Below are 12,433 nucleotides of genomic sequence, written 5' to 3' on the forward strand. Positions count from 1 at the left end.
CAAGGTATTGTACCTATATGGCTTATTTACCAATGTAACGTAAATTTCTAGCCCTTCAAAGATATTATTACAAACTGTTTAGGATAATAAAGAAATGCATGTTAGTAGTTAGTCACCTATTACAATCAAACTTGTAATCATGTTAGGTACATTTTCAAGGTCAAACAGGGATACATTTTAGGTGGTTTTCAAACACTTCAGAGACACACAGAATATGGCATTTAAGATGTTTTAAAAGCATAGGTTCTTTTTTCTTATAACATTGAGACATGTCTGTTCATGGCAGTACCAATCTACTTCAGAGAATATGATGGGTATCAAAGAAACTCAATAAGTTTACTTTCTTTGTGGCAAAAGTTAGCTGCTGGGCAAGAAAGTGCCCTTGCCTCAGCTGCTGACAGTATGATGTCCAAATTGGACACAAAAGAAAATGACTGCTGAACCTTGCCAAGACAAAGTGAGACAGTCTTTCATAAATCCTGCTTCACAGTAGAGTCTGTCGAATATTCTAGGCCCACAGGCCAAAGATTGATGCCCCAATGTTACAGAGGAACCTCGGGTGACTGTCCATGCAGCTAGATGTTTCTGTTGTTTCTTAGTTTTGGAAGTTGTTTGCTCTGCACTTCCTGTTTACTCAGGTAATATTATATCTTTCTCTGGTCTCTGATGTAGTTGAAAACTAGATAGTTATAGTTTTCCTTGTCAACAGATTCAGAAAAGAAATTCAAAGAAAACGTGTAAAGTGTACAAGGTTGAGAGACATAAAAAGATAGTTTTGGGTTGATAATGCAAGTTAGGATAGAAAGTGAATTAGGTACAACACTTTGGACTCACCAAGATAGGATAGATAATGGAGTGTTTTCTCTGAACTTGTCAAATGTTAATGGACTAGACACTGTTAATGTAATTATTACCTGTATATATGTATTTAGTTATTGTACTTATTGTATATAGTTTTTCTATGTTAGTTAAAACCTTTGCTTTTTATTTAGACACAAAGGGGGAAATGTTGTATGATATTTTGTTTGTGTTCTGACAAATAAAGCTTGCTTGGAGTCAGAGGGTGGAGCTAGCCACTAGTTAATCATAGAGGTCTGGAGGTCTGTACAGAGAGGAAACAGGAAGTGATAAGGTGGGGTGTAGAGAGGATCTAGCTTTGTTTTGGTCAGAGGAACCAGAGAGGTAGGAAGCAACTGGCAGCTGCTGCCCTGCTTCTCTGATCTTTCAAGTTCTTACCCCAATATTTGATAAAGATTAATTAGATTAACATATCAATCAAGCCCCACTTAAAGCATTCAACTTCTTTCCTAATCCAAAATCTACATTCCACCAACAAGAAACATGGTCAGGCCTATCAGAGCAATAACCCAGTTCCTGGTACCAACTTCTGTTTTAGCTGGTATTCTATTGCTGTGAAGAGACACCAAGACCACAGCAACTCTTTTTTTTTTTTTTTGGTTTTTCGAGACAGGGTTTCTCTGTGTAGCTTTGCACCTTTCCTGGAACTCACTCTGTAGCCCAGGCTGGCCTCGAACTCACAGAATCCGCCTGGCTCTGCCTCCCAAGTGCTGGGATTAAAGGCGTGCACCACCACCGCCCGGCCCACAGCAACTCTTAATAAGGAAAGTATTTAACAGGGGCTGGCTTATAGTCTCAGGGGTTTAGTCCATGATCAGCATGGCAGGAAACATGACAGTACACAGGCAGACATGGTGATGGAGAAGGAGCCGAGACTTCTACATCTAAATCTACAGACGTTAGGAAGAGAGAAAGACACTGGGCCTGACTTGAGCATTTGAAACCTCAAAGTCCACCCCCAATGACACACTTCCTCCAACAAGACCACACCTACTCCAATAAGGACAAGCATCCTAATCCTTCCAAATAGTGCCACTCCCTATGAGTGTGTGGGGGCTGTTTTCATTCAAACCACCACATAGTCCAAAGCCTGAGTCCCAGCTCCATTGAATGCCTTTGTAGATAAAGTTTTATTGGAACACACAGCCATTTCTTTGTCTTTTGCCTGTAATTGCTTTCACAATACAATGGCAGCGTTCAGCAGTGGAAGCAGACACTTTGATGCACAGTTACTATCCGGTTTGTTTTCCCTAATTTTACCCTCAGGATCCACACTTCTCCTCAGATTCAGCTTGTCAGTTATCCCTGGATTACTTTGAGGCAAATATTCATCATCATATCATTTGATCAATAAGTATTCCAATGCATACATTTCTAAGTTCTAGTGTCATTGAATTCTCAAAAAGATATTTCCCTTGTACCCCTTAATATCATCAAATCACTGTTATGTCCAAAGCGCCCCCCTCCCCGGTGCCCCAATGGCAGAGTCACTGACACAGTAACAGTGGGGGCTCAGCTCAGGCTAGACTCCCGCCCAGTAAACAGGATTGCTAGTAGGTAAACAAAAAACCCAAACTCAGTATTCCTCAAACCTTGTGAATGGGTTTCTGTTTGCCAGGAAAAGCCATTATCTGCCTCCAGCCGCCTCCGGCAGAGGGCATCTAGTTCCTGAGTAACCCAAAGGGCCTGCTACAGATCAAAGCTCCGTGCTGTGCCCCGGGGTTTCCTGGCCTGCACCTCTCCTTCCGCTCTACCTGTCCCCATAAAACTGACTTTTCCTGCTCCTTACTGCCCCATCCTCACCCACTCCGTGCCCTGAGACAGCCCAGCAGCTTGATTTCCCAAAGAAACCGTCTCTCTACCCACAGAGGGGTCCAGCTCGGTGGTTTCACTGCACCTGGCTTACAATAACCAATTCCTACTCACATGTCTGTTGACTTCCAGGTCTTTGTAGTTTTTTTGTTTTTCCTTTGCTCAGTTGTGGTTTTTAAAAATATAGCTCCTCACTAACTGTGATTCTTGACATGTTTCCGGATACTTAAAAATTCATGGTGTGTGTGTGTGTGTGGTGTGTGTGTGGTGTGTGTGTGTGTGTGTGTGTGTGTGTGTGTGTGTGTGTGTGCACTCACATGCATATGCTGGCACACACTCCATCTTGCTGGCCACGTGACTGCTTTTCGATCTGTAGGTTCTTTTGTATCTTTCTTTTCTCCTTTTTGGTACCTGTGGTGTTTGAGTAAGAATGGCCCCCACAGGCTCATATATTTGAATGCTCAGTCACCAGGGAGTGACAATATTTAAAAGGATTAGGAGATGTGGCCTTGTTGGAATGGTGTGGCCTTGTTTAGTGTCACTGGGGGGTGGGCTCTGAGGTTTCAAAAGCTCATGCCAGACCCAGTCTCTCCCTCTGCCTTTTGCCTGGGGCTCAGGATGTGGAACTCTCAGCTACTTCTCCAGCACCATGCCTGCCTGCATGCTACCATGCTCTCCACCATGACGACGATGGACTAATGGTCTAGGATGCAAGCATGCCCTCGGCTAAATGCCTTCTTTCTAAAAGTTGCCTTGGTCATTGTGTGTCTTCACAGCAATAGAGCAGTGACTAAGATAGGTAGGGACTCTGCTCACGGCCCCTCCTCTAAGAGGAAGATGGCCCCATCTATACGGGCACTGTATGCCCACTCCGCTTCATTTTTTCATGTAACTTTGTATCTTTAGAAGATGGCCCCGTCTAAAAGGGTGCTGTGGCGTGCTCTCTCTGCTTCATTTCCTCACATAATTTCTCACTGTTAGAAGATATAAGACATATTTACTTATTCACCCTTGTGCTAAGCAGAGCAATCAGTGCAGAAGTGTAAATTGTGTGAGGACAAGTTCTTCTCATTGTCTTCTGACAGGTTGGGCAATGCTTGAATGTGGGTTTTGTTTCATGACTGTTGAATACAAGAATGGACAAGTGATCTCCCATCTTATCTTTAAGTATTTCTATCTCATTTGGTACTGAGTTCTAGTCTCTGGTCTTGGTGCTCATGAGTCTTCTTTAACAAGATTCTTAGCTGCTAAGGGTAAGGGGGTGGGCTACACAGCTCTCACCCCTCCACACAAGGGCAAGCGCAGGTGCAGAGAAGTGTGAATTGTGGTGGTGCCTTTCGGTTAGCTAATTCCTGAAAATGAGGTTGAAATCACACAGTTCACCCTCTTTGTGCTCCAATCCTAAGTCCAGAGAATGCAGCAGGTCACTACGCAGAGGGAAGGTGCAAAAGAGGCCAGGTCTACTCGTTCTTAGTGTTGATGGACATGGTCTTTTCTGAAGAGACTGGGGCCCCCAGATTTTAATTGTTTTCTATGTGTGTGGGGGGGTGTTTGGCCAGCTTGTATGCCTGTGTGTATGCAGTGCCTGTAGAGGCCAGAGGAGCGATCTGGAGTTACAAATGGCTGTGAGTCACCACACAGGTCTTAAGAATCGAACCTGTGTCCTCTGCAAGAACAATAAGTGTTCTTAACAACTAAGTCATCTCCCCAGGCCCAGGCACCAGATTTGAAATGCAGCACGGTGTCAGTGTGACCATTCATTCCTCTAACAACTGTGTAAACCGTGTTCTGCTGGCACACAGTGACTGTCTGCTCTGCAGAACATCTGGTAACTAAAGATACCCATGTTTATTGGATTTGATTAGTTCACCATGTCCATAAATTAAAATAAACATAAGTTCAAAGTGGGATTCTGAAGTAACTACCAAGAGATCCATTTTTTTTCAAGTCAATTAAAAGGTCGTTATCAAGTGTCCTATCTTAGATAATTTATATCTTTTGGCTTTATTGCATCCTCTTGAAAATAAAGATGCTATTTCTTCCCTCCTCTTTTTTTTCTGACCTAGTAAACTTTGATTCTTTTGCTCTCTCTCTGTCTGCTTAATGCAGCTAAGTTGAACACAACTCTTACATTTAATGGCTTCACTTCATAAGGGCCTTTATCAGGCTGGAACATCTGTGCCTGACTTCTGTGATTGATAGCAGACTGACCTGGGGAAAGCTGTTTTAATTAGTACTAGCTCTGAAACGTCCAAAGGAAGCCCAGACCTCACTGCAGTGGGCTGAATTATGAGGATTCAGGAGGACATATCTATCCAATTAAAATAAACTTGGGAGAGTGTCCTCCTGGCTGCTTGGGATAATACTCCCAGCCATTAGCAACAACCCAGAGTATACAGTAGGTGCCTAATAAATCATCACCATAGGCCAATGAAGGCTGCCAGTGAGGTAGATTTGCTTTTCTTTCTTCTGAAGACATACATGGGCTTTCGGGTGCTTGTAGAGGCCAGAAGAGAATGTTGGATTCCTTTTAAGTGGTGGTATGGAAGAGTGAGCTACCTAATGTGGGAGCTGAGAATCGAATTCTGGTCCTCTGCAAAAGCAGCAAGTACTCTTAACCACTGAGCCACCCCTCCAGCCCTAGATCTGTGTTTCTGGAGGTTTTCTCTAGAGCTTCTGTAGAGCAGGAAATCCCTAGAGCCTGGCGCTCTAGTTTCTGGCTCTGCTTCTGCCAGCTTGCTTCCCTGCATCCCTTGGTCCATCTCAGATAACAAGAACCCATGCTCTTCTCATGGGATCAGCAAGAGGCTGCAATGAGAAATGTAGATGAATTTCTAAATGGTCTTATTAAAGAAGAAACACGGAGCCAGAAATTTGGGTTAAAGCCTTAGAGATCAGGAAAATACGGAAAGCCACCAGCCAACCTTACCTCACCAATTCTGCAGCTTCCAAATGCGAGGTACTTCCTGTCTACCCAGGCCTCTGTATGCCTTGCTTTTCTGCCCTCTCATTGGCTCTTAGCCCACCTACCTCACTTCCTTGTCACTGCCTGTCTGTACGGACCTCCAGGTCTCTATGGTTGGTACTGGGATTAAAGGCATATGTCACCACACTGGGCTCTGTTCCCTAGTGTGACCTTGAACACACAGAGACCCTGCCTGCCAAGTGATAGGATTAAGGGCATGTGCTGCCTGACTTTGTTTACTTAAAATGGCTAGCCTTTTCCCCCTCATCTCCAGGCGAGCTTTATTTATCAAAGCACAAATAAAATGTCACCACAAGAATGTGCACGTTTTGCAAACTGCTAGAGGCTGCCGGGGTTTGTAAGTAGAGGAAGCAGTGGCCAGTCATTTCGCTAGCAAGAGAACATTGACCCTGATCCACATTTAAGCTTTAGGGGAGGGAGTCTTGTGTCTCATCAGCAATGTTGGGGGAGCTGATGCCTTGGGCCCTCAACACCTAAAGGTGCCTAAACATCTAGGGTTTCTTAGATCCACACATGCAGATCTTGTAAGCACAAGGCAGGCTCCATTTCAAGACTCAGGGCCTTTTCCCAGCTCCCCTGGTGGCCAGAGTTAAGCCTTGGGAGACCATTAATCCAGGGTGGAGCTGCAAACTTTTCTTTTGTTTTTAACCTGGAAGATATGGTGATGCTCAACATAATATAATTCCAGTGTCACCGTAAGCCCCTGCTTACCCATTGTTACTGTATTTTCACGTCTCGGCATCCACACTGCATGCGAACCTAACTCTTAACCTTTGCATAGTCAGGGTGAGCTCAGCCTCAGGCTGCCGTTCTTCCTCTTGTATTACTGTTACAAAGCTCCTGAGCAAATCAACTTGAAAGGAGGAGGGATTCACTGACGCTAATGAGTTCAGAGATTGCAATCCGTGGTCACCTGGCCCTGACGCTCTGGGGCCTGTGGTGAGGAGGCACATCCCGTGTGACAGCTATTCTTGGTTGTCAAATTGACTATATCTGAAATTAACTCAAACTTGAAGGTGGAGGACACACCTGTGAGGATTCTTGATTGATGTGAAGTAGGAAGACCCACTTCTAATCCAGATCTTGAGTTGATCCTATCACCTGGGCCACACCTTCTGCTGGAAGCCCGTATGAGGACATGGAAGAAGGCAGCTTCTGTTCTTTGCCTGCTTGCTCTTCCGTCATAACACATCTATTCCTTCACTGGCATTACAGCCTACTTCTTCAGGATTCCAACACATACTGAAGAACAGCTGGGATTCCCAGCCTTATGGACTGAGCAACTACTGGGATTCATGGACTTTCTGTTCACAGACAGCCATTGTTGAATTAGCTGGACCACAGCCTATAAGTCATTCTAATACCCCCCATATATATATCATATATCTGGATATATATATGGGGGGTATTCTATACATTCTATACATTCTGTTTCTTTAGAGAACCCTGACAGAGAATATACAGTAGAGGAAGCAGGGATGCCAATGTCCCCTTCAAGGCCATACCTCAATAACCCAATTTTCTTCTAGTCCTTACTTTCTGAAGATTCTACCCCATTCCAATAGTGTCACAGGCTGGTGACCAAGCCTTTAATCTATGGCCTTTGGACACATACACATTTTGTTCTAATTTGCTTTCTGTTCCTGTGATAAAAACAAACAAACAAACAAACAAAAAAAACCACTCTGACTAAAAGCAACTTGCAAGAAAAAAGGAATTATCTTGTTTATACTTCCAGATCACAATCCCTCACCAAGGAACATTGGGCAGGTACTACATATAGGCAGGAACCTGGAGGCAGGACCTATGGAGGAATTCCGCTTGCTGGCTTTCTCTCTGGCTCATGCTCAGCTTGCTTTCTTACACATCCCAGGCCCACCTGCCCTAGGGTTGCTGCTGCCCACAGTGGGATGGATCCTCCTGCATCATTTAAGAGCCAAGACAATCTTCTCAGACACGCTAATATGATGTAGGCGATTCCTCAGGAAGATTGAGGCTTCCTCTTAAATGACTCCAGGCTGTTTCAAGTTGACAATTAAATCTAACTAGAACAAGTTCCAAACACCCCCTGACTCTCTGTGGGATAACACACCACATAGCTCTTCTCACAACATGGCCTCACACAGGCCAGGAGGACTCTACTCAGTCTCCCAGACTGAGGCTCTCATCTCAATTGATACATGCATCACAGCAAAAGCAGGGGTGAAGCTTTACTACAGGACTGTAAAGTTTCTATTGAAACGATACAGCCACCTCCAGTCAGATTTCATCAGTCAAAGCAAGCCACATACGGCTCTGACTTGAAAGGGGGCAGAAAGGGTTAGGGATACAGCTCAGAAGTAAAGCATGTGCCTACTATTCATGAAGTACTAGGCTTGTACCCAATACCACAAAAAAGGAGGCGAGGAACGGGAAACATACGCTATTATGTGCCTGAATGGAGAATAGAAATATTTGTTATATGGTATTAATTATGACTACATCTCTTGTAGTAGGCATAACGACAACCATCTAAAAATTCTACTTGCTAACCCCTGGATTACATTACATGGCAAAGGGAAGCTGAGTTTCATGTGGAATTAGATGATATTAAAATAGGGAGATTACCTTTATCCATGTAGGATAAACGTGCTCACACAATACAGAAGTGGGGGGTGGCAGCTAGCTTTGAAGCTGAAAAAGTGGCTGCTATGATTCAGGTGTGACATGCCCCCACTTTTTGGGTACTGGAATCTGATTCCCATTGCAGGCTGTGTTGAGAAAGTAGAACTGTTAGGATGTAGGACCCAGTAGTGTAGCTAGAGTTTTCCTGCCTGGCCCACGGTCAGGGCAAATCTCTCTCACCCACCAGTCCCACAGCCGCTTAGACCCGACCAAGTAAACACAGGGACTTATATTGGTTACAAACTGTATGGCCGTGGCAGGCTTCTTGCTAACTGTTCTTACAGCTTAAATTAATCCATTTCCATAAATCTATACCTTGCCACGTGGCTCGTGGCTTACCGGGATCTTCACATGCAGCTTGTCATGGTGGTGGCTGGCAGTGTCTCTCTCACCCAGCTTCCTGTTCTCTCAATTCTCCTCTCTGTTAGTCCCGCCTATACTTCCTGCCTGGCCACTGGCCAATCAGTGATTTATTTATTGACCAATCAGCAACACATTTGCCATACAGACCATCCCACAGCACAGTAGAAGGTCACTGGAGTAGTTGCCTTTAAAAGGAGTTGATGCAGACTGTGGGAACCTGGTTAGTTCTCATGAAGGGACTGTTATAAAAGAGCAAGCCTGACCAGTTTATTGTTCTCCTATTGTGGTCTTACCACATCACTGCTCTCACAGATGTGTCCACCATGATTCCATCTAACATGTAACAGAGCCAAGAGGTTCTTCACCAAAGCTGGAAGACAATGGTTATGCTGCAGCCTTGAACCTTCTTAACTGAAAGCTTCATAAGTTTCTTTCCTTTATAGAATTCCCAGTCTCAAGCATTTCATAATGGTAACAGAAAATGGAGTCGCATAGGAACTATGAGCAAAGAAATGTAGACTGCTTCCAAAAGCTAGAAAATGCAAGAAAGCAGATTCTTCCTTAGACCCTCGAGAAGGAATTCACAACTTTAGCTGTAGATATAACGGTCTTATTAAATAAGAACACAGAGCCAAATGCAGAGTTAAAAGCCCAAGAGGTCAGAGCAGTATCTGAGAGCTGAGACTAAAACCCTTTCTTATCCCTCACTGCCGCTGTCATCCTTCCCCTCAGAAAGCGACCTACTTCCTGTGTGACCCGTCTTTTTATTGCCTTTCTGTTCTGCCTTCTCATTGGTTGTAAACCCAACCACATGACCTCATCGTCACTGCCTGTCTATACAGACCTCCAGGTCTTCTATGGTTGGTATTGAGATTAAAGGCGTGTGTCTCCATGCTGGTGGTGTCCTTGAACACACAGAGATCTGCCTGTCATGTGATCTGGATTAAAGGGTGTGTGCCAGACTGCTATGGCTTGCTATTAGTTCTGACCCCCAGGCACTTTTATTTATTAACATACAAATAAAATCACATTTCAGCACAAATAAAATATCACCATATTTAGCCCTAGCACTCCAGCATTGGGGAGGCAGAGGCAGACATGTCTCTGAGTTCAAGGCCAGCCTGGGCTACAGAGCCAGTTTTAGGACAGCCTGGGCTACACAGAGAAGCCCTGTCTCAAAAAAAAAAAAAAACAACAAAAACAAAACAAACAAACAAACAAACAAAAATCCCCAAGTTTTGAGGGGATTCCAATTTAGCATCACTTTTGCATATAAATACATATGTATACATGCTTGTATATGTTTCAGGATTAGATCACACAGCATAAGCTTTCAACCTCCTTTTTTTTTTTTTAAGTAATCTTTATTTTATTTCAGAGATTCAGGTGGATCTCTGAGTTCGAGGCCAGCCTGGTCTACAGATCAAGTTCCAGGACAGCCAGGACTACACAGAGAAACCCTGTCTCAAAAAAAAAAAAAAGAAAAGAAAAAGAAAAAGAAAGATTATTTTATTTTATTTTATTTTATTTTTTTGGTTTTTCGAGACAGGGTTTCTCTGTGTAGCTTTGCGCCTTTTCCTAGATCTCGCTCTGTAGACCAGGCTGGCCTCAAACTCACAAAGATCCACCTGCCTCTGCCTCCCAAGTGCTGGGATTAAAGGTGTGCGCCACCACCGCCCGGCTAAAAGAAAGATTGTATTATTTGTGCAGGTGCTATGGAGGAATTAAGTCCTCTGTGAGTGACAGGTGGTTGTGAGCCGCCTGATGTGGGTGTTGAGAACTAAATTTAGGTTCTCTAGAAGATCAGTGCATGTTCTTAACCACAGAGCTATCTCTTGAGCATCCCCAGATGCTTATTTTTAAAGCTTATTATTTTTTTTCTGAGCCCATTTTTTGTGCAAATGAAATAAATTTACTCTTAAAACTTCCTAAAGATTCCATTATAAGGGTAAATTATTAACACCATTTATTTTTCCAAACAACACTTGGTCCATGTAAGCATCCACTACTCTCTGGCCTTGTCCTCTTGCAGATCTACAAAACTCTTTCACATACTATGTTTTCCTACCTGGAAGATTCACCCAGGCCCATTAATTTTAACAGAAGTTGTAGAATTGAGCTTCATCGACCTGTCTAGGACCTGTGCTCATATCCAGCAAATGGATGTGGCCAAGGGGATGTATGACATCATTTGGCCCACTTGGGTCCTGTGTGAAACTAAAATCAGATTTGGACTTGTTAGAAGTGTGTGGAGGAAAGTGAGGGAGAGTTGACTTCTGGAAAACAATCAGATACTGGCACTGGAAGTAGAGAAGAAGAAATAGAAATTAACAAAAGGACAGAGGGAGGATTCCATGTTCAGAATGTCTATTTAGAAGTACTAGACAAACATTTATTATCAAATTTCATTTGTACTACAACCAATAAAACAGGTCCCATTTTAGGGGGGAAAGCAGACTAATCAAGTCTTACCAAACACAGATGAGTCAAAATTATTTTTTGTAATTTATCAGTTCATAGAGAAACTAAAAATCAATAGCAAGGAAAACCATAGAAGTGACATGGTTACATAGAGACTGGACAATATACTCTTGATTCAACACTGGGTCATTTAAATCAGGGAGGACATTTTTAAAAATTCTAGAATCAAATGATGAGAACACAAGTTCAAAGAGCCAGAGGCAATTAATTATAAGAGGGAAGTTTATAGCTATGAGTGTTTACGTTAAAAATGGAGAAAGGCTGGGCATAGTAGCCTTTAATCCCAGCACTTGGGAGGCAGAGGCAGGCAGAGATCCAGGAGTTCAGGACCAGCCTAGTTTACATAGCAAATGTTAGGGCTACAGAGACCTCATCTCAGAAACAAACAAACCCTACAGGAAGATCTCAAACAACCTAATGATGTACTTCGGGGTTTTGTTTGTTTGTTTGGGGGAAGGGCAGAAATTAGTAAAATAGAGCCTGAAAGAACAACACATAGAATCATTAAAAAGTTAGTCTTTGAAAATAAACAAGATTGGCAAAACCCTAGACAAGCTTACCGAAAAGAAAAAAAGAAGACCGAAATTAATATAATTAAAGATGGGAAAGAGGAGGTGACTGCAGATTCCAATCAAGTTCAGAGATCACAAGGGATTATTTTGAAAACAGATTCTAAAAACGTGGAAAATCTAGGAGAAATGGATAGAGTTCTAGGACCTAAATGAGCTACCAAATTTAAATCTAGAGGGTATGATCAACTTAAATGGATCCATAACAATTGAGGTGTAATAAAAATCTGCCAACAAGGCCCAGGCTCAGCAGTTTATACCAAAGATTTAAAGAACAGCTAACACTAATGCTCCTGAAATTGTTCCAGCAACTAGAAAAGGAGGGAACACTACAAAACTCATTCCATGAAGTCAGCATTATTATCCTGATACCAAAACCAAGATCTCTGCTAGCTATAATAAAAGTCAGGGCTGAGCTGTTTTAACTGCCATCTGTGTAAGCATTGCAGTTCGGATGGAAGGATGTCCTGGCAGTCCAGAGCCAAGGGATACCACAAAGTCACCATGAGTATAGCATCTTACAGCCCTGCTCCAAGGAGAGGTTTCCCCAATGCAAGTGTAACAACTCTGCCCGAGCAGGCGAGGGTCCCCAGTGTTACAGTTCTGTTCTGCTCCAGCTCCAGCGAAAATGTCACACTACACAACAAACCTCGCTCAAGAGATTTGTTGGGAAGGAAGAACTCAGGAGGGTAGCTGCCTT

Source organism: Peromyscus eremicus, chromosome 20 (genome assembly GCF_949786415.1).
Source record: "Peromyscus eremicus chromosome 20, PerEre_H2_v1, whole genome shotgun sequence".
Lineage (NCBI taxonomy): Eukaryota > Metazoa > Chordata > Mammalia > Rodentia > Cricetidae > Peromyscus > Peromyscus eremicus.